This window comes from Poecile atricapillus, chromosome 2 (assembly GCF_030490865.1).
Source record: "Poecile atricapillus isolate bPoeAtr1 chromosome 2, bPoeAtr1.hap1, whole genome shotgun sequence".
NCBI classification, from domain to species: domain Eukaryota; kingdom Metazoa; phylum Chordata; class Aves; order Passeriformes; family Paridae; genus Poecile; species Poecile atricapillus.
This window is the reverse complement of record NC_081250.1, coordinates 131,209,861-131,234,992: the sequence shown is the minus strand read 5'-3', so window position 1 is coordinate 131,234,992 and position 25,132 is coordinate 131,209,861. Positions and strand designations below refer to the sequence as shown.

Sequence of the window (25,132 nt, the reverse complement as noted above, 5' to 3'; positions counted from 1 at the left end):
TCTCATTAAATGCACGAATGAATAAATAGGATTTGCAAATATACTCTGCAGAGCTACTGTAACAAGAAGCAAATCCCAGGACTGAAGCCCTCTGTCAGGATCTCAAATATACAAATCTACAGGCTGTCACATTAAGTCCATTCATTTGATCTCAGATGAGAAGGAACAAAAGCATGTATCAAAAACTATCTCAGAGTTTAATCAAGCCAAACCTCATGAAACTCTCAAGTAGTAGTTAGAATGGACAACTGACTACAAGTGTTTTTAAGACAGTGCTATTGATTAAGGATTATGACATTTCCAGCCAGATCAAGCAGCATCATGTTCCGATTCCTAAAGGAACACATCTCTCCTAAAATTTAACTGCATCTTCAACAGGCTAAAAATCTGGTTACTTGTGATTATCACCCCATTTATATGTCTGCAAGTATTTCCCCACTAAAGAGAGATTCTGTTAAAATGAGCTCAATAGAACAAGGTATCAGTCACTTTTAAAATTGACAATTCAGGCTTAGAAAGACTAAGAATTATCTTCCTCTACTTCAGCTTGCACTTTCTTAACAGAGAATAAACTTCCTTGGGAAAGCCAGGAATCTTGGATGGCTGAGAAGGTACCTGCCACTATTACTCCTACTACTATAACCAGCACTTATGTTGACACCTGTTTGTCATGAATTTTGAAGAAAGTATTACAGTTATAAATGAACTTTTAAGTAAAAAAAAGTATCTCATATAAGCACTCAATTCTGCTTCCCTGAGTCCCAAAGGTTTCCAATTTACTTATTATTGCATGACATTGACTGCCCCTTTTAGTCCAGCCTACATTCACTGTAGCTTTCCTAAAGGAAAAGCTTTCTTTTTCTCCAAGCTGTGAATGGGATAACTTCTATATGCAAAGACTCACATCTGACTTTACAAGGCAACTTTTCCCCCAGAGGTCACCCCAGAGGTCTAAAGTTATTGTTGAAGACATTTGTGATTTCTTTTTAGGATTTTATCCTGGCTGCAGATTCCTGTTTAAAGCTTCTTCACAGCAAAACACTGCACATCAGTGTGATCTACAATAAAAAAATATTCTTTATGAAAAGCAGAAAGGCCATCCTGATTATTAGTGTATTTCAGAGTAAAAGATCTTAGCATGTGGGGTACCTAACGCTTCCCTGAACAGCTCTGAAGTAAAACAGTATTATCCCTGTAGTTCTCCTCTACAGAGGAAAAGAAAACACATGATTCTTAGTCAAAGCATACTCCTCCTATGGCCACTCTTACGTGGGGGATATGCAGGGGGGAAAATGTGCCCTGTTATTAAGATAAGCTTACAAAGAACTGCTCTGATTCTGCTGCTCTTAGTTCACACGGTCTGCCTGGAACTGGCTGCAGTCCAAAGCAGAAATTCAAGATGATGTCTGGTCACTATCAAACAATCTAATTCCTTTAAAAGATGTCTCCAAAGGAAGTCATGAAGTACCTTAGTAGGTGAATAGGTGGTATTGTAATTAAGACACAGCTGAGACTGTTTCCGTATAGGAAAACAACTCCCTGTCACATGACAAATATCCTGCTCTTGATCCAGCTGCCACAATGGATCAGGCCACTTCACCCTATTTTGCTTTCAGACACAATCATGGTACAAAACCGACCACTCCTCATTATCAGGCAGGAAAAAACAAAACTTTTTTAAAAGGAAATGCAGGTGGCTGGCTGTGAGTATAGAAAAGGCATGCAATATTCAAAAGGCATCAGAGGCAGTGAATATTACCCAATACTAAGTTGGGAAAAAAAATAATTAATATCTACATGCAGGAATTTCCCAACAATGGAAGTTGCTTTTGGCAACACAGGAATTTGAGCATCTGTTGTATTTTATGCTGGGGATGCAAAGAATACAATGTGAAACATTATTTAATATCTAGTACTGTGGATGGCACAGCTCCATCAGAATGAGCAAACTGTTCCTTATCTATATCCCTATATACTATATACTATAACAGTCTTATAGAACCAGTATGATATTTACTATAGGGAGAAATACACAGTGAATTCCAAATGCATTCCGATCAGACACCAAGCTCCACCTGAGGAAGATGCTTTGCAGCCTCTCTGAGCAGAGCCCCTTGCCTCAGTTCAGCCTGTTTCAGTACAAATGAGTCTGGTGGAACTCGGACAGGACACTCGCATCCTCTCAAACCAAAGGCAAAGGAAGCATACTCTAGCTTAAAAATCTCCAAGCATCTGCATACATAAATGCATTCACTGCACTGTCTTTGCAAGCTGGCTAGCAGACTCAGGGTAGAAGCACCCCCTCCACACCCACAGCTTGCACCTTTTATCCCAGTTGCTCAGAAACACATAGATGCCTTAGACCACTTGGAATGAAAACTGCCTTAAGGCTCAGAATAAAAAGAAAAGCCCAACAGTTAACAAAAAACCCCACAGCCATTAAAAATAATTCTGTGAAGATTCAGCTTAGAAAAATGAGAGAAAAATAATGAAAATAAAAGAATACTTTATGGTGTTTAAGTCAGTACCAAGCACTGAAGCCATGCTTTACAATTTTATGGTGTGATATGTTAAAATAAACTCGATTTAGTATTTGCTCTAGAAATGTTTTCTCACTTGTCAGCTGGGAATCCATGGGGGTCCATGGACTACTTCCAGGATGTTCACAAAAGACAAGTTGGAAAAACGAATCTGTTGTCAGTAGGCTTGGACACAGAAAGGCCTGTACTAGCATTTCAATATATTTAGGAGGAAAAATAAAAAAAGTTAGCAAATTCTAGTTCATAAAACTATTTTTAGGTATTATGAAGACCAAGTATTTAAGTGACTATTTCCTGTGGCTAACAATTGAAATGAGAGCACTCATGTCACTTTTATGTAACAGCCTTATTTTCAGACCTATTAAAACGGCAGGAAAACCAGCAAGGATGTCTCTGTTATCAGCCCTTTAATCTGGCCCTGAAGCCACAAAAACTGCTCGTTACCTCTTGACAAAGATTGCATTCTCGTCTATCATTGTTACCCCACTTAGGTTTTTATTCCAAGAATATAATGCTGCAAAATCCTGTGACCTAAATACTTCACATGCTACATGCCAATGATCACTGACTCCTGCCTGGTTATTGACTACATTGGCATAAATCTAAATCTCATGGAAGTAGTGCAGATTAGCACCCGTTAAGTACTAGATAAAATATATTTCCATACCAGTAATATGCTGAATTTGAAATCTCAGTGTCTTTATTTTACTGTATTTTACATTTACAGTAATTTTAAATTTAATAAACTGGGATCATCCAGGACATATTAAAAAAACCAAAAAACAACAAACCCCAAACCCCTCATTTTGACACTGAGAGAGGAAACAAAGCAAAAAACAAACTTCTTCCTGTCTCATCATCTCATGAAAGACATAAATCATCTATCAAAATTACAATGACAAAAAATTTAAAACAATCATCAGACAACGAGAGGTTTGGGAATGAATAGCATATTTTGTTTGAAAAAAATATGAAGTGCCTTGTCATAGCCATTCCCTTTTCCAGGGCTGTTGTTACTGTCAGTCCTCCCATTCCATGAGGGTAGTTTAGGAGTGAGACATTAAAGACTTTTATGCCACATGGATGACGCGAAGAAAGCTGGTGTGAGCAGCAATGAAGGAGTAAAGTCTACCACAGCTGTCGTGGCTATTGGAACTCAGACACTGGAGCAATAAGTAGCTGACACGTGGAAGGAAACACTTTATTATTTACAGATGAACTCAAATTTTTATTCTCTGTCTTTGGGTATATGCATGGGACAGAGAATTTAAGTTTTGCAGCTGTGTTACTAATGATACTTTGCCTCCCTTTTCCCCCAGATGGAGTTCTTTTAGATGTAACACATTTAGTATGCAGAGAACCAGAGACTAATATTTTAAGAGTGATGTTGTATTACAAATATCTAAGCCACAAGTCTCTGAAAACTTGCAAGCATTACAGCTGTTGATTAGGCAGAGTTCTTCCATGTAAGAAGGAGAAAGAAAACAGATTTTCTCTTCTATTAACACACAGTGCAGTTTCAGATACACTTGTACAAAAGCTTGCTCAGCTGGTGAGTCTGAGTTAACTAAAGGGCTGTACTCTTCACACACACTACATTTTTGGAAAGCTAACTCTGTGAATGCACTCATCTAAAGCCTGAGAGTCACTGCAGAGGTTCCTACTGAAGGCTGGAGAAAAGGCAGTTGTGTGAAGAAGCTGTATTTCCCTCTAGGCTTCCTGCAAAAGGAACTATGATCAGCCATTCAACAGGATCTAGTCCTAACAGACCTCAGCATTGCTGACCTTGAAGCTGGCAGGTGTCTTCCTATTATTGTTTGCCAACTCTTTGCTTTCCTTCATCACACTAGGAAAGGTGACACTGTCCCATTACAAGTTTGTTAACCTCATCCAGGAATGTGAGGCATGATTTTAAACAAAAAAAAAAATCCAAAAAAACACCACCAACAAAAAAAGAGTACAAAACTTCAAAATCAGATTTCAACCTCAAAACACCATGTTTTCACAGAGAAACATACTAATCAGAAAAGCAGCCACTTTCCATTTCTCATTGTGTTCCTGGTTCTCAGAGATGAGCCTCTTCTGACTCCTTCAGTCTGCAATTTCCTATGCTGACCACATGTATCCAGTTAGAAACATGTAATTTTGATAGAGGATTTGATGTTACAAGGTATGTTTACCACTAATTATCTTAGTACAGATGTCTGCCTTTCTTTACACGGTTGGCCACAGTAGAAAGGAAAACCAGTAGTCCCCATTATTTCCTTCCAAACCGACATTGCCCACTTTTAAGGGCTCACAGGACAAAGTCTTCTCAGCAAACCCCACAGGTGCACTGTGCCAACCACGGTGGAGCCATCAGTGGAAGTGCTGGTGGGATGTATGGTTGGGATGTATGGTGGGATTTTCTGGGAAATAAGATGCTGATAATTGGCAACATCATTTAAACCAACACTCTAAGGACTCCCAGCTTTCTTCCTCGGAGGAACCTGCTTGAACAATGCAAGGATATTAGTGGAGCAGGTACTGGCTGCAGGACAGCTGCCCTGCACCACAGTCTGGGTCACTGTGATCACAGCCAAAATATCCTTTCCGTATCAACAGGCCGCAGATCGAATTTTCCAAGTTTGTGAGCAAGGATTTCATACAGAAGACAATATCTGTATTGCTCATTTCCTCCAAATAATTCTGACAGTTACTATCCAAGTTTTACCTCGAAATGGCCTAAAACCCTTGCCAATGTGCAACCTTGCAACAGGAACTGCCTGGAGCTGCAAAAGCCACCCCCTGCTCCACTGCTGCCTTTGGCCAATTAAATACCAAGCCGTGACTGCTGTGACTCACTCTGGAGAGCTCGTTTCCACAGGTATTTTTAAAATCTTAGAGGACATCTGCTGTCCTTCCTCATGTAAGAGTGGAAGAGCAAACGGACTTTGTATGGGTGTCCCTACTAGTGTAGTGGTTGCCTGTAGGGATGGTGTTGGTGCCAGCAGTGATGCTGTCATGCTGCATGGTGCAGAGCACAGCCACTATTGCAGCTGGAGCACCCGCCAGAAAGATTATTCATGCTCCTTGTACCTCACGTATAACTTCCTGATCCTGCACAAAACTATAGCTTTAGGCCTCCAATCTCTCACGACAGATAAAGAAAGGGTTTGATCGCCCATGGCTGTTGAGGAAAGGCAGAAAGCCCAAAATAAACACAAGTACTGCAAACTGCTTCTACTACTGCTAGTGTTCAACAATAGAGAAGCCTACCAAAAGAGCTGATTTACAGAGATTGCATCATGTCAGAGCCAAGAGTCTAAATATGCTGGCTTTTAGGATGCACACAATCTGTTACGCCAGACTAATTACCAAAACAGAAGCGTGTTTGACAGGGACGGCATTAATAAAACAGCTCTTGCTGTTTGGTGTCAGGCGTTTCAGCAGTCTGTGTCATGGCTCACACTGAAAAAAACACACCACATCCAAGGAGACACCAACAAGCCACCACCATGTCAGCTACTGTTCACTTACGGCCACATGCCGAAGGAATTACAGTGCTGCAGTTGATAGGTTTAAGTTCACACTCTTCAAGGAGCCACAGACGCATGTGCCTGTTTTCTAACAGTCATCTGTGCCTTTAGAAATATTCCCTAATGTGCAATTACATGCCGTATGGTACACCGCGTGGTAACGGAACTTAAAACGGTAACAGGAAATCTTGTTTAACCTTAAATGTTTTTCTTCCCATTATAAAGACTCACAGATCTGTGCAGTGGGTCTTTGGCCTGCTTACAGCTTTGGAGCTGAAGCTTGTCCTATCTTGAGGAGAAAGATAAATGTCCTCTGAAGTTCTGGCCTATTTGTGATGAATTCCAATGGGGAAAACCTCTATATTTCCATTCATTTTCACAGTGTCTTACTTCCAGCTGTGTATAATTTATCTACCAGATGCACAATGAGACCAAACTTTAGTACTTAACCAGAAATTGTCTTGTCCATGGTGGGAAGATGCAGGAGAAAGATAAGCAAGCATAGCAGCAAGACGAGGCAGAGCTTTCTGTCCTTACACAAGTACCAACAGCATGACCTCTGATGAAGGACAGATCAAACAACATCCTTCATGGTCTACACATCAGCTACCCTGCCTAGGCTATTAAATTAGGCTCAAGCTCATGAGTAGTATTAAAGGACTGGCTAGCTGAATGAGACCATAGTTACACCACTCTAAAGTTATATTCATCATCTACCTTGAGAAAGATACCTCTATCTTCATTCAGTTAAAGTAACTTTCTGCAAAAACCAACCTTTACCTCTGTGCATCTTTGCCACCACCATAGTACACTGAAGAGCAGTTCTACACAGGCTACAGGTTAGGACCAAGAGACCTTCTTAATTCCATGATCACATAAAACTTATTCCAACTCCAAAATGGTTACTTAGAAATTATAGAGGGGCCCACCAAATCTGATGTCAAGTGAGTCAAACAGGACTGCTGTGCTGTTTATGTGAACCCCCCAGCTTGATGTTCTCTACCTCCACACTATTTTTCTTGCATGTGAAACCCAGAAAAGAACACTGCAATTGTCTCCTTCACCTTGAAAACCTCAAGACTGCTTCACAGTCAATTAGAGTACACATCAATTCCTGTCTCCCATGTAGAAGCAGAAGTTTAGTATCAAAGTTTCTCTGGGTATCCCCAACTTACAAGATTCAAAACCCTTCCAAGCTTTCATGCCAAGCTATCAACTGGTGTAAAGAACAGTTTATGCTTCAACTCTGCCTTTGACGTAGGCACAATACAACAGGGAAACTATTTTAAAGGGGCTACAGCTGGATCAGCTTCCAAAGTGCTACTCCAGACTGAAATATTAAAGGGCAATATACAGGCAAAACAGCATCAGAAGCCAGCAGCCAGCAATGTGCATCACAGATTGATTTGCCTCAATTAGCACAGCAATTTCCTGCACATTTTCTAAGAAGCATCCATTGGTTTCCCTAAAAATAGGATCAAAATCACCATGCAAATTGTTGTCACAGATCAAAATGCTAATCAGTTTTTTAAGGACACATCAGCCCGTGTGCAGACAGGTTAAATTTAAGGCACAGCTATGACTGAGAAGCTAAATGCACTCCTTTGAAAATGCTGAATGAAGAGGTCAGCCTGTCTTTGAATCACTAGTCACAAGTCCGAAAGTAACAGGAGAAGCAGGTAGCTTTTGGCGTAGAGGTTATAACTACAAGTACCTGCCCTACTCAGTGCTGTTCAGTCTAATGCATACTGGCTCTTCCACACACACCTCCTCTCTCCTTTCATGCTTTACTGATCCATTTTGCTAATCAATCAGAAGAACTAACACTTATATTTTCCTCCTTCCTCTTGAGAGTGTGATTGAATGATTAAAGCTGCCAGGGTAACCTCTTTGGCATGCATGCCAATAACTTCCCACCTAATAGCCTTTCCTCTGCCTCACTGCCCTGGCCCACTGGTGATTACTGCAATCCCTTGAAGTGGTCAAATTGCAGGGCAGACCCCATGGAAACCTATTTGGAGTTGTTCTAGTTCATGCCAAAGAATAATGTTTTTAATACAGATTGTTCTTTTTAAAGCTCTACAAAAGCAGCTGTAATCAATCGTAGCGGGAGCACTGCAGACCTCCACAAGGTTTCAGAAGCTCCATATTGATTCCTTTCCAGTCCATGGATTTCAGCAAAATAACCCCATGTGAGGAACTGAGAGTCAACTAACACGTAATCATTTAAATTAAGATCTCTGTGCCATTGGTAGCAAGAATTAGCAATAAACTGTCTCAATCAATTACATTTCTTCTGCATAAACAGGGAAGTTATGTATAAAACAACTATATTATTATGGTTGCATTAATCAGCAATTAAATACTGCTAGCAAATGTCATGTATGGCAACTGAAGTTTGTCAGAGATGAGGAGGAATCAGACTTCACAGTTTAAGGATTGAATATTTCCAGTTCTGTAATACATAATCTGTTATTCAACAGGGCCTTACTCATTGAATAAAGTCTGTGACTCCCTCACTGGACACTCTTGTTATCTGCAGCAACCAGCAGTCCTGGTGACATCACACCAAAGCTCCCCACAAGCAGAAAAATGACTACTGGTAGATCTACAATCAGCTTGATCTTTCTAAAATTGTGTGCAGTTGTAGCAATTAACCGCAGGAACTTCCCTCCCTCCCACAGACACATGCAACCTATTTCAAACCTATTTTAGAAGATAAACTCCACTAAATTAAGAGAAATCCTGGATTCTCTAGAAAGGAGAGGAATGCTGGTGGTAGCACATTTATATCCCAAGCTCGCTAGACTCTGTTAAGGAAACTAGAGCTCAAATAAGCTGTAAGTATGCTTACACCTTTGTATCAGGTCCCTCAGTTTCACTGCAACAGAATATGTAGACTGGAAACTCAACACAATAACAATTAATCACTCCTTAAACAAATATATAAAAACACCCAAATCATCATATTTATATTACTTTGGGTGCTAGTAGAGACGATATTCTGCTGGAAAGTGGTACTGTATAATGATGCAAAATGTAAACTGAACTGCAGATCAATGTGAATTTTGCATTAGCCAGAACATGCTGGATGTGCTGACTTTGTTTTCAAGCCCAGGAAAACAACCACTTTATTTATTCAGGTAACTACTTCTAACTTGTTGGGTGGTGGCTGGAAACACAGAGGTAGAGGATTAGTTTCTCCTAGGTCAAAAGCACTGGTAAATTCAAAACTTTGTTCAATTAGGCCACAGACTCCACTGCCAGATGGAAAAATGGTATCACTGCTACTCTTTCCAGTGGTATAGGCTTATCAGACACCAACAGCAAACACAGACAGCACTGAGACACCAGTACATCCATATGAGATACCTCTTTGTATTCCAGATCCACAAACAGAAAGACAACAAAGATGATTTTATTACTATTTCCAGGTTTCAACTCATCTCACTGATTTTCAAGATTAAATTGTTGCATTCAGCACTCTGATCCCATCTTACTTAACTGAATTTTTGCTACAAAGGCTTGGTTTTCACATCCTCTTTGATGCCTACAAAGATAAGAAATTAGTTTACTTCACAAGGGATAAAACATCATTCTAGTAACTTCTGCTATAAAAGCAGTTGAGCGAGATCAGAGATGGGGTGGCTTGTACAGGCTGTGCAGCTTCACAAGCAGTCTTCTGTCTGGTATGGTGCCCTTCAGGCACAACTCCCCTCCTTCCACCAGGGAGCAGGAACCGGCACAGCACTGACACAAGCCCGCCTGGCTCCCCAGGTTGTGCTGGGGGGGACACAGCATCCTGCCAGAAACACCAGACAAATTCCTAGCCAGTTGGGGCTGAGGCAAGAAGGAAGGATTTTCTATCCTACCCTCCCTCTGTCCTGGACTTTCCTGCTGGTTGTCTGAGGCTTGAAGTGCAGCATCAGACTGGACAAGGGAACCATGGGGACAATTTCTTCTGAAGACATACACAGCCCAGAGCTGTGCTCAGAAACCAGATGGATATAATGAGCAGAACCACTAAAAGAGAATTTCAACTGTATCATTAGGAATTTCTCCCCACACAGCTGCCCTTATCAACTGCACAACAAGACAAACCAAGGCAGAGCCTTGGTGAGGCAATCTGCTGGGAGCCTCCATACCTGCACTTCCACACACTGTAACAATTAACAATTCTTATTTCCTGAGAAGAGCCAGCGAACGTGTCTGCTCTTAAAAAACCCCACAAATGTACATAGATATGGAGAGTATCAGGCTGAAACTGGGCAGTAAAAAGGTACACTAAAATAAAAGGGCTACACCACAAGCAGTGGAAGGGCTGAAACTTTTTCCTACACAGGTTTCCATCTCCTGCTTCTTTCCCTTGTGCTACTGCCTCCCTATGAGCTGAGCACATGGATGTGGCAGAACATGGATCAAAAAACTCTGAAGATAAAGGAATTTCTCAAAACACAAGTTTCAAATGGAATTACATAAGGGACCACCTTCAAACAGCACATAATTCTTTGATTTAAAGCATGGTTAAGAAAGCTGTTGATTTTATTGAAGTTTTAGTGATAACAATCTCTCCTAGTTCTTATGAGCAACTACTTTTAGTAGAACTGAATATGAAATAAGCTTCATATTGATTACTTTCAGCTGATGTTTTAAAAATAATGCTATATAAAATTAGCACCAAAAGAATTAATACATTTGTAATGAAGGTAAGGATAAATTACACTGTATTTGATAAATCTACTTCCCTTGATTCAATGGAGAGCAAGCCAAGTAAGTTGTTTGACAGCATTTTTAACAGTCATAGATCTGACTGAAGAGTAAAATAACAAAGACTCTTTAACAGTATTAAGTATCTTCTAACAAAGAAGAATTCTTTCTTTCTAGCATTCATACTTTAAATCAGAGTTCTGCTGGAGGGAACAAAGATTTCTGTATTTCTATTGCCAAATCTCAAACCTTCATATAGCTGTCCCAGCACCATCAATACAAGGTTAGCACCACTCTACAATCTTTACTGCCTTATCAACAGTCTAAAGCTTTTAAAAATCTATATGCCTACAAAACCTCGGGGAGCTGTTACACATTGAGGATTTCACAGCATTATTGACCTGGGCAGCCTCTTTATCCTCAGTAAGTTATTTTAAGCAACTTTCTGCCAGCAAGCAAGTCTCTTTGTTAGGCTTTGTCGGTATGATTGCTAAAGCACTGCTTACAATACAGCACAAAACAGGGAGCAACTAAGCAGACACCAGAATGAGGTCTCTCAAATTCTCTTTTTATTTCATTTTTTCTTCCACTTTCCTGTTATGCTTCTAATACCCTACAGATCACTGACCTGCTGCCAGGAATTCTTCCATGCACCTGAGCCACCTCCTGAAAAGGGGCAATGTAAATGCACAACAGGCAAAACAGACTGAATCCATGTGGTTTTGGGACCATGCTCTCTAAATTGCACACTTTCTTCTGCCTTGTTTGTATATATATAGAGAGCAGAGAAACAGAACCTGGGAAGTGTATTTACCTACTGAGTAATAAAACACATCACCTGGCTTGGGAGGTGAGGAAAGGAACAATAAAGAGAGGTAAATTTCTCATATTTCAAACTCAAACCCTGAACACTCTGCTCTATTCTTAAATCCTTTATCAGATAAAGGTTTCCAGCCTGAGGATCAGATTTCTTTGGCATGGTAGAAAAAAGCAAATCTCAACCTGATATATATTGGCATACATCAAAAAGCAATCTCATGGTCTTCTGCAGGCTCGTGCCTGGAGGTATCAACAGAGAAGGCCAGTGCTTGCACAGCAGTCTTCTTTGGATGTAACTTATGAACAGCCACAGTCAAGCAGTCACATCCATGCTTCTTCTACTCTTCTACCTACAAAAATATTTATGAGATGATCCTGTTTGAGGGAGCTCTTGCTTGTACTTTTACACTGAAGCTTTGTATCTTGAAAGCTTTTGTACCCAGTGACCCATACTATCCCTTCGTGTCATCAGAACTACTAGGACCTAAATTGTTTTAATCCAAGGGCACATCATAAAATCTACTCAACTGACAGCCCACAGAGGCACAGAGAAGATTTAGATTTGATACCAACTTCTGTATCTGTACCAGCTTCTGAATCACAGCTAGATTCTCAGCGGCGGGCCGAGATACACAGTGGAAGCTGTGCAGGGGAAAGGGTGAAAGAAATATATTTAAACTTTAATGCACAAAGTCTTTGCTAGTGGTATTTTATTTCTGAGTATTAGGTCAACTTTTCTATTTCCTTGTTAATCTGTACCTTGTGGAGAGAATGGAAAGAATGGTGTTTTTTAAGTTATCAATTCTGTAATGCTTGCAAGTACCATAAAACCAGCTTTTCAGCAATGTCCTATGGAAGTAACTAATTCAGCACTGACATCTTTCTGCTGCTTAACATGGTTAAAGGTTGGCAAAAATAGCAGACACAACAAGTAAGTAACCTGTGAAACCTGTGTTATTCTACAAAAAGCACAGCTGTATTCCAATTATTTGCACCTTATTTCCAACAGTTCTGCTTAAAAAATATAGCACATAATCTGCTCCATACAGCTGTCAATCAAATGGACAAATTCCCTTCAGTTTTCATTGCAGGTATGTCTAAAGCAATTTAACTTTGCAAGGGTATCCCAAGATTAATAACAAATCTTTAATTCAAATCACACGTTTTTCTCTGCAAGCAGTAGAAAAGGTTGCTACACTGATGGCGTAAGAAAGCTTCTTAGTTCCTCTTTCTGTTTGCTTCAGTAAAAGGGTCACTCAGCACTTATAAATGGAACAATCAAAAAGGGGTTTCATCAGCCTAAGTGTTATGGATGTCAGCTACTTAACAGACCTGACCTTGCACAAACCTGCTCACCTCCCTGGGTTCTATGAGCTTAAAAAAAAATCCAAGGACAAAGAGGGAAGGTGTAAAAACTCTGCTTAGATAGACCATACAGCAAGACACTCAGACCAAGACAATAAAGAACAGTTTTGCAACGTTACTAGTGTAATGTACATCTAAGAAAACAGAGGTCTAGAACTGCATTTCAAGCGACAGCAATGTAACACAAAGCAACATTTTAACATAAGCATCTATACAGCTGGAAGTATAGAATGCTCATGCAATGTTATTTTAGTAGAAGACATGCAGGAGCGTTCAAGAATAAACCTCTCTTCAAAGGGTAGGGCATGACGTGTAAATCAGGTTTCCTCAAAAACATACATGAGCAAATTAGATCAAGAAGTTATGGATAAATACAATTCTTAAAACAACACAAATGGAAGTGGCTTCATATGGTGAGTTGGGAAAGAACATAAAGAGGCGATTGCAACATGTTACATCATGGAAGGCAGCATCTGATTATTCACTTTGACAAGACAGAAAAGATCAGAAAAACACTTTCCTATGCCTTTTTCAGGGACAACTGAAGAAGGGCAGATGATGACCAAGCAGCATTTGAGAACTGAGAAAATGAAGATAATTTCTGCTGAAAATTAATGTTGTATGACTTCATTCAACTTCATAATAATGATAAACAAAGACCACTAGGCAGAGGAACTGAATAGCTACTGTCATTTGATAAAGGAGAGTCATCAACCCATTTAATTTAAGAAACATGAGTCTGTACTGGACACATCCCACCAAAACTAATGATACTTGTCCAGTAAAATACATAGCTGCACTTCACTTGCAGAAAAAATGGTCTTATCAAGATATGCTGACATCTCCCGAGTTTGCTGTGCTGAAACTGCTCAGCTGACAGAGCACAGCCCCCTCTGGAGACCGAAGCCCCAGGTCCTGACAGGACTGTCCTTCCTCCAGTAATTACACGTGCATGCAAACAGACCCACGCAGCAAGCTCCTGGGAAGCCTCTAATGGGCTGGGAGAGCCGATTACTACTGGCTTATAGCTCAGATGTGTGCAACTGAAAGGCTTAACAAGCCTCCATTTCATTATTTTTAAGTTACTTTGAAGAGGAGGAAATGAATGGTTATGAAGAACATTGTCAAAAAGTGACACAAAACACAGCATAAGGCAGTGGGTTAACACCTCAGGTCTCACTTTCTGGAATGCAGTCTGTGTCAGAAGCCTCGATGCCTCCCAGAAAGGCAGAACTTGCTCTCTATTTCCTCCCCAAACATCATGTCCTTCATGAGGTGGTTCACAGTTTTAAAAAGAAAGACCAAGCCATGCTCTGCAGGCCTAATAGTATCTAAATCTGCTTTGGAGGTCACTCCCTTTTCTACAGCAGGCCATGGGGCAGAAAGGAGAGGAAAAGGTCCATTCCCACTTGACCTCTGCCCATGGCACCAGCAGCTAGTGGCCCTGCTAATGCTTCTGCCCCATCTCAGATGCTCACATGCACCATCTCAGCAGCCACCAGATTCAGGCAGGCAGCAAATGGCACTGGGAGCCAAAGGCATCCCTTCAGGCAAGCTGCACCTTTGCTTTTACAGAAAATTTCAGCAGCATTTTCTTCATTACCTTCCCAGCAGGGCAAGTTTGAAGTGGCACAACATTTGCATTCAGAGAAAAAAAAACCCTCTTTTAATCATCAGAAAGCTGTGGAGAAATTTCCAGCAAGCTATCTCCAGGCACTTGCCCACTGGACACTAATTCGTCCCCACTCGCTTTGTGGCAGCTCCAATGCAAACCCAACCAGGCACTGGCCAGCCACCAGGACTTGGTTTTTGAAACCCCATTTTGTGAGGATAGGAGAGGGCTGTGTTGTGCCCCTCCCTGTGTTCATTACTGCCACATTTCAGAGGTAACACAAAATGGAAAGCACTTGGGTTGGGAACAGCCAAACGCAGTCCTTCAGCACTTGCTGAAAAAAAGGATAAAAGTGGTACTTCACGATCTGGCCAGAAAACCTCAGTACATACAGAGCACATATTGAGGGATGGGTGCAATAGCACTGCTTTTTTTGTCTGTTCTCTTTTAAAATCAATACATGAGATTCATATAAAGGGATAATTTAGGATACCACATACCATTGCTCCATCTTATAATATCTTAGGATATTAACTTAATATCCACTATTGATGCATAAACAAGATATACAATATCCTATATATCTTGGGATATCACATTATCAATTTATAATCAGCCCTATCATCTGTAAATTAAAGCTCATGTTACTTAAAGAGTTGCTAAAATGAGCGAGCTTCTCTCTGACTTTCAAGCCTCCTCCTCTGAATCACACAGCTGAAGGTTTCCATTTTGTTGGAGAAGGTTGTCATTCACAACATTATGAAGCACCAAAGGAGCCAAACAGATTAAATGGACATCTGCATTTCCAATCTGCTATAAAAGTGGTTTAATACCAAGCAGTGTTTAAACAGTAAAACTGTCTGCAATTTCTGCTCTATAATCTGTGAGTAATCAATCAGTCTCAATGCTGAGCTTCCATTACTGCTTCTCTGCAAGGAAATGGAAAAATTTCCAGGGCACATACTTCTTATTTATACCCCAACACTAAAGAGAAATTAAACACAGATTTGGTCTGCATTCACAGTGATCCAGGCACACGTCAAGTCTCAGGCTTGTATTTTCAAAGCAAAGCACAGAAAGTACCGTGAAATATCCAGTTATGGCAGCTATTTGGCATTTTACTTCCCCTCTGAATGCACCACTGCAATAAATACCCTGAGGACTTGCCAGAACAAAACAGAGTAACCCGTTAGAACCCTCATCCTCATACTCTTTGAAACCCCAGCACCTCAGAAGAGGGCTGCTCAGAGAAAGCACAGGCTGCAGCTGTGGTCCCATGCCACCAATGGAGTCTGGCTGCTCTGGCTGGAAGGCATCCCAAACAAATGCATCTAACTCAACATCTTTCTCAGACTTGTTGCTTGATGTTGTAATGACTATGGGATTAAGACTGTGGTGCTGGGGATTCAAAGGCTTACGTCTTTTAACAATGCAAACTGTGTTGACAAATTTTGCTTAACATGTAAGTTTCCCTTGCTCTGGGGAGCTCACTGACACTGCACAGAAAAGGAGGTCAGCAGCTTACCTCCCTGCTCAAGAAAACAGAAACTCCCCCATTTAAGCAGGGGAAGACCAAGAAGCAGACGTGGGCACTCTTACCCAGGTATAGGAATCAGGTTGGAGGCAGGCCAGAGCTAAAGCCAGGTAGCTCCCAGAGGCTCAGTGTACCTTGTGACAGGGTCACACCTGGATTACACTGCTGCCTCACGGGACGTGAGCAGGCCCAGGCCATCCCTCTTACGCAAGAGATGGCTTCCATAGTGGATTAACGCTCAGCCTTTCCACCTTCCTTAACTCTGCTGTGCACAGGTTGTTGCAGAGTTCTCTCTGACATGGTATATAAAGCATGACTAACATCCACCACCCGTTCACCCCTCTGATACCAAAAAGGTGACACCTTCACCCCTGCCCCAGTGCCAGGCTTCATGTGGCAGAGACCCTTGCTTTTACTGAAGTGGTCATACAGGTTGTCCCACAAACACACTAGGTTACACCCTTCAATTCAGTGTGGCAAAAGTGAAACAGTTCTCCCTAGCAGGGAGATCAGTGCTTGAATTCACACATCTCAGCCGACAACTAGTTTAAAAGCACCGCCTGCCCCATGTATTTATTCATCAATAAATTCTGAGTGTCTAGCAAGTGCCCAGCATGGTGGGCTGGATCAGGAGCTCAGAGGATGGATACTGCTCCTCACTCAGCTCTGCTGTTGCCTGCAGTCACCAAAGCTCAGTGGTGCCTCCTACAGGGGGGGATGGGGGTTTCAGCCAGCCTCATGGGAAGTTCTACAGCCTGAAACATAACCTAAGCCTTGGATGAAACCTAATGTATTTTTCCAATGTTATCTGTATCTACTCCTACTCGCTGTGTCCCTCTGCTTGGCACAGGGAGACAAAGGATCAAAGCAAGTCCTTGAAGAGTCATATACACATGCATTTCCTTCTCAATACCTGTGTACAATTAGATTTAATCACTACAAATAGAGTTCGCTTGAAATTTTGAATCCACTGGCCTCATGCTGCTTTATCCAATTCAGAGCACTGGCACTGTCAGATGAGACTGAGAAGGTGGGGAGACAAAGTCACTGTGTATTTCAAGCACCTAATTTTACTTCTATTCAGAGTAGCTAAATTTAGGTCCAAAAGGTCCTTCTACACATCAATGGAGAAAGGCATACTCCAGCAGGGTGCTCACAGTCCTGATTTTATGTTTGAATTCAGACTCCTCAGTTAACAGCTGAACAGTCTTTCCAACACATGATAAGCAAGGGAGTCAAACTTTGACTGAGATAGCATGTATAACATCAGGTTCCAGTAGGTCTGAGTGACTTTTGGAGTAGAGAGACACATTACAAAACAAGCAGATTGTCTGCATCTTCTGAGGGAACAATCATTGTGACAGCAGCACATTTATGAGACTCAGAAAAAACCTCAGTATCTCAGAGCTGCCATGAGATGTGCTGAAGAAAAACCCAAACCCCATGACTTGGGGCTCCAGGCATATACTTGTGCAACTGATGGTTTCAGTAAGAGACCTCTGTTCATTTGCAATGACACAGTATAGCCCAAACAAGTAGGTGACTTGTCCCTGGGCTGGAACCACAAGTATTCATTTCTTTGGACACTTTATAAGGAAGGGGGGAAAATAGCAACCACAGCATAATTCCTGACTGCAGAGCTCTTTCAGCAAGAAACAGCTGTATTTCTCTGGCCATGTACAACAGCAGCTATTCTAGCTACATAAGCACCTGCATGTCACTGTCATGAAACTAAATGTGCAGACTTGGCTGTATAGAAAACCAATTCTGCTGGATAATTAGCACAGCATTACGTACCAAAAAAAAATCTTCCAGGTAAACTTTTTACCTTTTTCTCTGCTTCTTATAGTCACTTGTTGACTGCTATGAAAATTACATTGTTCCACACTTAGAGAACTGTAACTCTCCTCCAGTTCTTAATTTTACCCTGTACAGTCATGTACCGTCAATAGTAACACAGATCCATTCTAAATGCCATCCAGCATGTACAGGAGAATGCACACTGAACATAATAATGCTTTAGAAATGAGATTTTTCATGTGCCACTTTGAGGAAAGGAAACTAAAGGAGGAGCTGCACTGTGATACAGTCATTGAAATCCTCAAGACACACAACTATTCAGACTTGCACTATCCCAGAAGGATGGAATGGTTTGTAAAACCTGCAGACTGTGTATTTTACTGTATCTTCTCATGCACAATGAGAATGAAGTGTAATCTACTAAGGCTTAAATTAAACATCCTGTCATCTATCCTGTATCTATCATGCCATGGGACAGAAACTAGTGAAACCAGTTCAAAATTCACAGTTCTCTTCTATGTAAAAGAGCCTTGTATACCTATCAGTTACAGAACAGCAGAAAAACTGACCTAAGGCCAACCTCTAAAAGGGAGTTGTTCTTGTGTTAAAAAGTTCTTGAAGCTTCTTGGAATTATACACACCTATTCCACCTGCAGACAATAAGAACTTACTCCCTCAGTATGCAACAGCACTCCAGCTCCTATTCCTGTGCCACCTTCTTCACATTAGACCCAGGCTATTGATAAATGCCCACGCAGTATGAAAACTCCCTAAGGATACCTGCATATATTGCACTTAGAAACAATGGTGTCCTGGTCAGCACAGATGAAATTACCTTACAGTGGCTTAGAAAACCTTCCAAAAGGGACTGTTAGGACAAACTGTCCTAACGTAATAGGAGGATGTGGGAACAAACAAGACGAGAACAAAACAAGACAATTATACAAAAGCAACTTCCCAACAAATGTCTGAGAGGCAATTACAGGATACTGGCGTGCTTCCTGGCCCCAAGCTGAAGTACCATCGCTGTTCAGCAGTGACAGGGAAAAAAAGGAAAAGAGAAAAAGCACAAACAAGCATGGAGAATTAAAAAACCCATTCCTGGACAGCCCAAACTGCATAGGGCCAGGCTTAAAGTGGGGCATTCAGCTTCAGAGACACCTACTTTTAGGCAGGTATTTGTATTGAGCTCCGTTCCCAAAATCCTATTTTAACCACTGGAAATCTTGTAGCTGTGGCCAGGGGAGTCCTGTTGAGCTTCCTAAACAGAGGCACCTAGCACTTCTTGAGATGCCTCAGGCACACTGCCTTGTTCCCAGTTCCTGCTCCAGATAGACATGTGCCTCCTGCAGGTCCCATTACACCTTTCAGGACTGCTGTGTGAACCTCCCAGAGCCAGAAGCCATCTCAAATGTCACAAAAGAGTTAAGATTCTTCATCTTCTGTGTCCTGTGCTGGGAGGACTGGATTAGCAGGCAGAAGACAGAGGCTGTCTCTGAACTGGGGACTGGTCTGTGGTATACAAAAGACCCTGAATGATGTTGTGCAGATGTCTGAAACACTTCTGGAATGCTCAACTTTGCAACACAAACAAAATTTGGTTTATCACCCTTCAGTGACATGACCCCTGCACTGTAGGGCAAGCTTTGGAAAGCCAAATCCCCACCTGCTCCTCACAGCAGCAGACATCAACCTAAACTTCTGCAGCCCATGCGTGCAAGATGATTACACAGGATACAAGACCTATGCTCAGAATTTATTTTTTCCCATCATGGTGTTTTTTTTAACTAAAAATGCCAGGCACAGAAAGTTTCCAAACCTTCAAAGAGAATTTAAGTAACCTGTTGCTTCAAAAAGTGAAAAGAACACTAATGTTTTTGTAACACAAATCTACTAGACAATTTCTTTGACTAGAAAACCAAGGACCCAAATATTAGCCCTCCTCCCCACAACTTTGATTTGCTTAAACTAGTTATCCTTGCTTCTATGAGAATCTGCAAGAGAACCCTGAGAATCTGCAGTAGCTCCTTCACCAGTGAAGGGACACATCTGAGTTCTTCCAGTGGAGCTTTTCTATAGATCACTGAGCTCTCCTCATCCCCATGCCATCCATGCCAAAGGCTGTGGGAATGCAGGCTGCTTCATCAGCCACAGCTTCTTGCAGAAGGAACAATCCTCCTCCCCTTTGCCATAGTGAAAAATATGTTAGGAAGGGCTTGAAGGCTGCAATCCTGAACTGGATCTTAAATGAAAAGAGCAGCTGAAGACAGCAAAGTGAAGCATTACCAGTTGCCTGTATTAAAACACACGTAGATCTTCTATTTCCAGAATTTCCCATCAAACAGATCATCAGCCATACTTACACAGACATCAGTGAAAAATCTTTGTGAACATCTCATTGTTTCTTCAAGGCCAGAAAGACAGGTCCAGGCAGAATTTGCCCAGACTGATGCCTTATTACTGATGTTTCTTTCTTGGCTGGATTAAGCCAGAAACTGGCCAGACAGGGGAGTCGATAGTAGCTCTCCCTTCCTCATCAAGGTGGTGATGAAAGCTCCAAATAAAGCTTCCAAAATAAATCCTACCACATTTTTAGGGCATAGGCACACCCCAAACCCTCACAAACCAACAAGAGGGCTTTTGTTCCCTCGAATGAAGACCAAGCATTTCAGAGCACTCCACTAAAGACCAACCAGAAAGGCCACCTATTTCCTTCCTTCCCAGGCTCTCAAAAACATTAGCAATGGTATTTTTTTTCAACCATAATTCAGACTGTCTACTAACATACTGCAGCATGGTATGTAAAATTTAATTTGTACGGGCAGTCAAAAAAAAAAAAAAAAAGAATGACTCTATACCATACCTCATTCTCTTCTATTAAAAACAGGCATTTTGCTGTATTGCAGTAATTCCATGGGGATAAAAGGACAATTTTAGATTTTAAAAAACCTGTATACACATATACACACAAAAGAAACACATTCAAAACCCTGTTGACAAAATCCAGCCATCACCAGAAAAGGACAAGTCCCAGATTTGAATTCCTTTATAGGCTTGAATTCTGTGATTAAATTAAACATATGAGCAATTAACTTTTGTGAAAGTATCATATAAGCTTTACTGCATATACAATTAGGAAGCCTGGACAGCTTCCTACAGAACAGCCATTCCCACAGGGGCTTTTAATTTCTTTTCAATACAAGTACCTCTTGTGATGAACAGAAAACACACAAACTCCTCACAATAGCCTGAGGATCACAGCACAGGCTTGGGCACGGGGGAAGCAACAGAGGATTTTTTTTTTTTTAATTTTATTTTTAATTTTTTAATCAATTATTTAGGCATTTAGTATTTTTTTACTCTTTATGTAGACATTTATAGAACTTGCTATACTTCTAGAATTTTTGATTTTGCCATGAAGTGTGGTTGTTGCAATAACAGTCCCAGGTATCTAAAAGTTGTTAGCAAGCTTCTTACTCTATGTTCTGTCCTTTTAAGGCAGAAACCACATTCCAAGTTTAAACTTGCTCAATGAACTCTATTATCTGGGCCTAAAAGTTTTCCTGTGTAAAGCAAGACATCATTTAAATGTTTCTACTGTTTTCAAATAGACAGGCAAGATTTGTTTGTGTCTTCCTGATATTGCCTTAAACCAGCAGCATTAAATCAAATGTCTCTTATTTAAGGAAGGAATGAGCATTATTTCCAAAACTGATCCAGCGTAAGTACTACACATAAATTTAGACTTAGTTATTTGGGGTAACTTTCTTAAACAGCAAAGCTTAAGGCTGCTGCTGGCAAAAAAAACACCTTCATTTTGTTGGAACTACTGACAGAGATGTCCCTTCTTCAGCACCTGTAATGAAACCCAGAAATGTTGGTTTTGGCTGGCATAGAACTCGTTTTCTTCACAGTGGTTAGTGTGGGACTGTGTTTCGAGTTTGTGCTGAACACAGGATTGACAGTGTAGTTATACAGCTTTAACAAGTTTTTGTTATTGCTGAGCAGGGCTTGAACACAGAGCCAAGGCCTTTTCTGCTTTTCATTCTGCCACGGTGGGAGGGGGCTGGGGTTATGTGGGAGGCTGGGAGGGGACACAGCCAGGACAGGTGACCCAAACTGACGAAGAGATATTCTGTAATATGACATCATGCTCAGAAAATAAAGTGGGGAGAAGGAGGAACAGGGAAACGTTTGGAACGATGGAACTTGTCTTCCTAAGTCACCGTTACATCTAATGGGGCCCTGCCCTCCTGGGGATGGCTGCCCATGGGAAGTAGTGAATTCATTCCTTGTTTAGCTCTGCTTGTGTGCACAATTTTTGCTCTGCCTATTAAACTGTCTTCATTCCAAGCCATGAGTTTTCCAGGTTTTACCCTTCAGCTTCTCTCCCTGATCTCACTTGGTGGTTGGCTGCTGGATGGGGTTAAAACATGACACCCCACCTTGTGTGTGTTGAATTCAAAGCACAGGTAATATTACTGCCCTTGGAGAGGTAGCCTTAAATTATGGGAACTTGTTCCTGACAACCATTAACAAGAGAAAAAAAAAGATAAAGTTCAGGCTTTAGCATATTCCTCTAAGGTTATAGGTTGTTGAAACACTAAAGCCAAACTTGAGGGATTTTTTTTTCCCTTAGAAATAATTAAATCAGATTAGAGAAAAAAAATAGAGCAGATCTAGGATACAAACCTATCTTTTATATCGGACACTAATGGAAAGGGATACAAAACCAAATAAGTTTAGGAAAACATTAACCTTAATTATACTGTGAAAATCCATAGCTGGTAAAACAATCATCCACATCTAATACCTACTTATTATGTGCCTTAAGTAAAATTGAGTACCTAGCTCAAGAGAACCCCTGCTTAAAAATTAAACATAAATAAACTGAAGAACAATAAGCCTCCACAATTTAAGGGCAGTGCTCTTAAGTACAGTCATGAAACAACAGTTGTACTACAGCATGTCATCTGAGATTGTGTTTGAAAGAGATGCCATTAGAGAAACAAATTCATTAGAAGAGAATGCAGCAATTCCTGCCAAGCTGTTTGATAGGAACCAGGCACCTATATAACCTAATCTGAACAACTTCCCATTACCGATACCACTTCCTAAAAGGAAGGCATTAAGGTTGAAGGGCTCTCATAGCAGCTACCACAATTCACTACACAGAGCAAAGCAATCTAGCAGAATTTCTTTTCTAAAAAGTAAAATGGTCATCCTAGACGTCTTTCCAAATCAGAATTATTTAATGCTTCTTAACAGAGAAGGACTTGTAGCATACTACAGAATTTGCAAGTAATTAAGTTGTTTACCTTTTACAGGCACTCAAATGGGACTCGTTATCCAGCCCCCTTCCTTCTACCTTAGCCCTTGGCCACGCTGAAGGCAACAGTGCTGTCACTTATGGTTTAGATAAAGAGACCTCAGTGCTCACTCAGTGCTGTAGCAAGAGTGGTGCTCTGACACAGCATGGATCTGTATTTTTATCTCTTTGCAATCTCATTGTAGACTACAGCTTTCTTTTATACAGTCGAAGTATCAAGTTCTAGCAAGGAGGCTGTAACACAGAGCTCTCAGTACTCACCTCTCTTGAAACTCAGATTACCAGGAAAAAAATGCTCCCCTCTTATTAGCCTTTTGATTATAAAATAGCTATTCATAGATTCCTGAAATACCTGCAATTCTTTTCATTCACTAGGAAGAAACTCATATAAAGCTTAATGAATTGCTGAAACATTATACACTAACAAAGGCAAGATGCTTCAAGAAACAGGAGGAATGCTCATTCAGCATGGCACAACACTGAAAAAATTATAGACTGTAACTATGTCAAAAAGTTATATTTTATAAACAGTTCCCATAAAATATATGTAAGGGTTATAGAAACAGAAAACTGATTTATAATGCATACACTTTCTAAAATTGAGTAGTTTGAATTGTTGGAAGAGAATGAAAAATAGGAGACAATGGTAAAACACTGTTGTTTCCATATAAACCTGTCATAAACTATAAATTACTGACTTTCCTTGTCAAGTTCTTCAAAAGGCCAGTGAAGCAGAGTCAGGTGACATGCTGACAGAAATCCCACACTGCAGATTACACTGTGCTCTCAAACTCATAGAACACCTTTTTTAAGGTGTATTCCCATGTCATAATTGAGAGGAGAGAGGTCCCAGGCTGAAGATTCACTTGGAAAAGGTGAGGTGGAAAAACACTTCCTCTGCCTCTTTTGCTTTTCTCATCATTATTCCAGCAGGTGTCACAGTCTCTGAAGGACAAATAGAGGTCACACCAACAGCTGGCACCAGCTAAGTCACCACACCAATACAATTTGAAAACGTGCTTCCCCCAAGAGTCACATCAGAACCATGGCTGCTGGAATTTGTCAAATAAAGCAGATCTGCCAAAAAGAAAAAAACATTTTGCCATGTAGCTTACACCCGTTACTTCTACTTCCAAGTTACCACCCTCTCTGGCCAGGCAGCCTCAGGAGCAGGCCAGCCCTCCACTGCCAGGACAGAACCACCCATGGGAGCAGCAGGCAGGGCAGTGAGAAAAATGGAGAGACAAGTAAGGATATGTTAGGGTAGGTGACATAAAGGGGCAATTTCCCAGTATAGCATCTCTTCAACAGAGTACTTCAAATTTTACAGTAGCAAAAGCAATCTAGTAGCAAAGATGAATGATAAAAAGGTTGAGCAACTGCAAAAACAAAATATGATGAATTAAACAGTAACTGCAGAAAGGCAGCATTTCATCGTTAATACACCCCAAGGGGATAAATCATGGTGAAAGTCCTATTACACGAAAATTCAGCCACCTGGGAATTCAAACAGTTAGCAGCCAGATCTTTTTTTAATCACATTCATCTGTCAGGCCTAACAGCAGAGAGGGAAGGATTTGACAAAGCCAAATCCTCTGAAACAGAGCAGAAGTGACTACAGGCTTCAGAGGTACGACCTTACTGCACTCACTGAACAGGATGTGCCTACAAATCCTGCCAGCTCCCCAGCCAGGGGCAAAACAACCGGCTTCAGAGGCAGCAAGGTTTCAAGCAAACCCTGGACTTCAATAAACTACAACTCATCTGTGCCTGGGACATGGGACTAGGCACCAAAGCTTCTCTGGTAGGAAAAAGCAGAACCAGAAATATAAACTACTTCCAAGAGCAAGGCAGCGGCCATCCAAAAGCCTGGGCTTCAGCCAGGCCTGTGTGGCAGCACCAGAGACA

The 25,132-nt window shown here is 41.0% G+C and overlaps 1 protein-coding gene across 1 annotated transcript in view; it reads right to left on the bottom strand.

Annotated features, from left to right (window-relative positions):
- SDC2 (syndecan 2) overlaps window positions 1-25,132 on the bottom strand; it is a 59,563-nt gene that overhangs the window by 12,426 nt on the left and 22,005 nt on the right. The window lies entirely within an intron of this gene.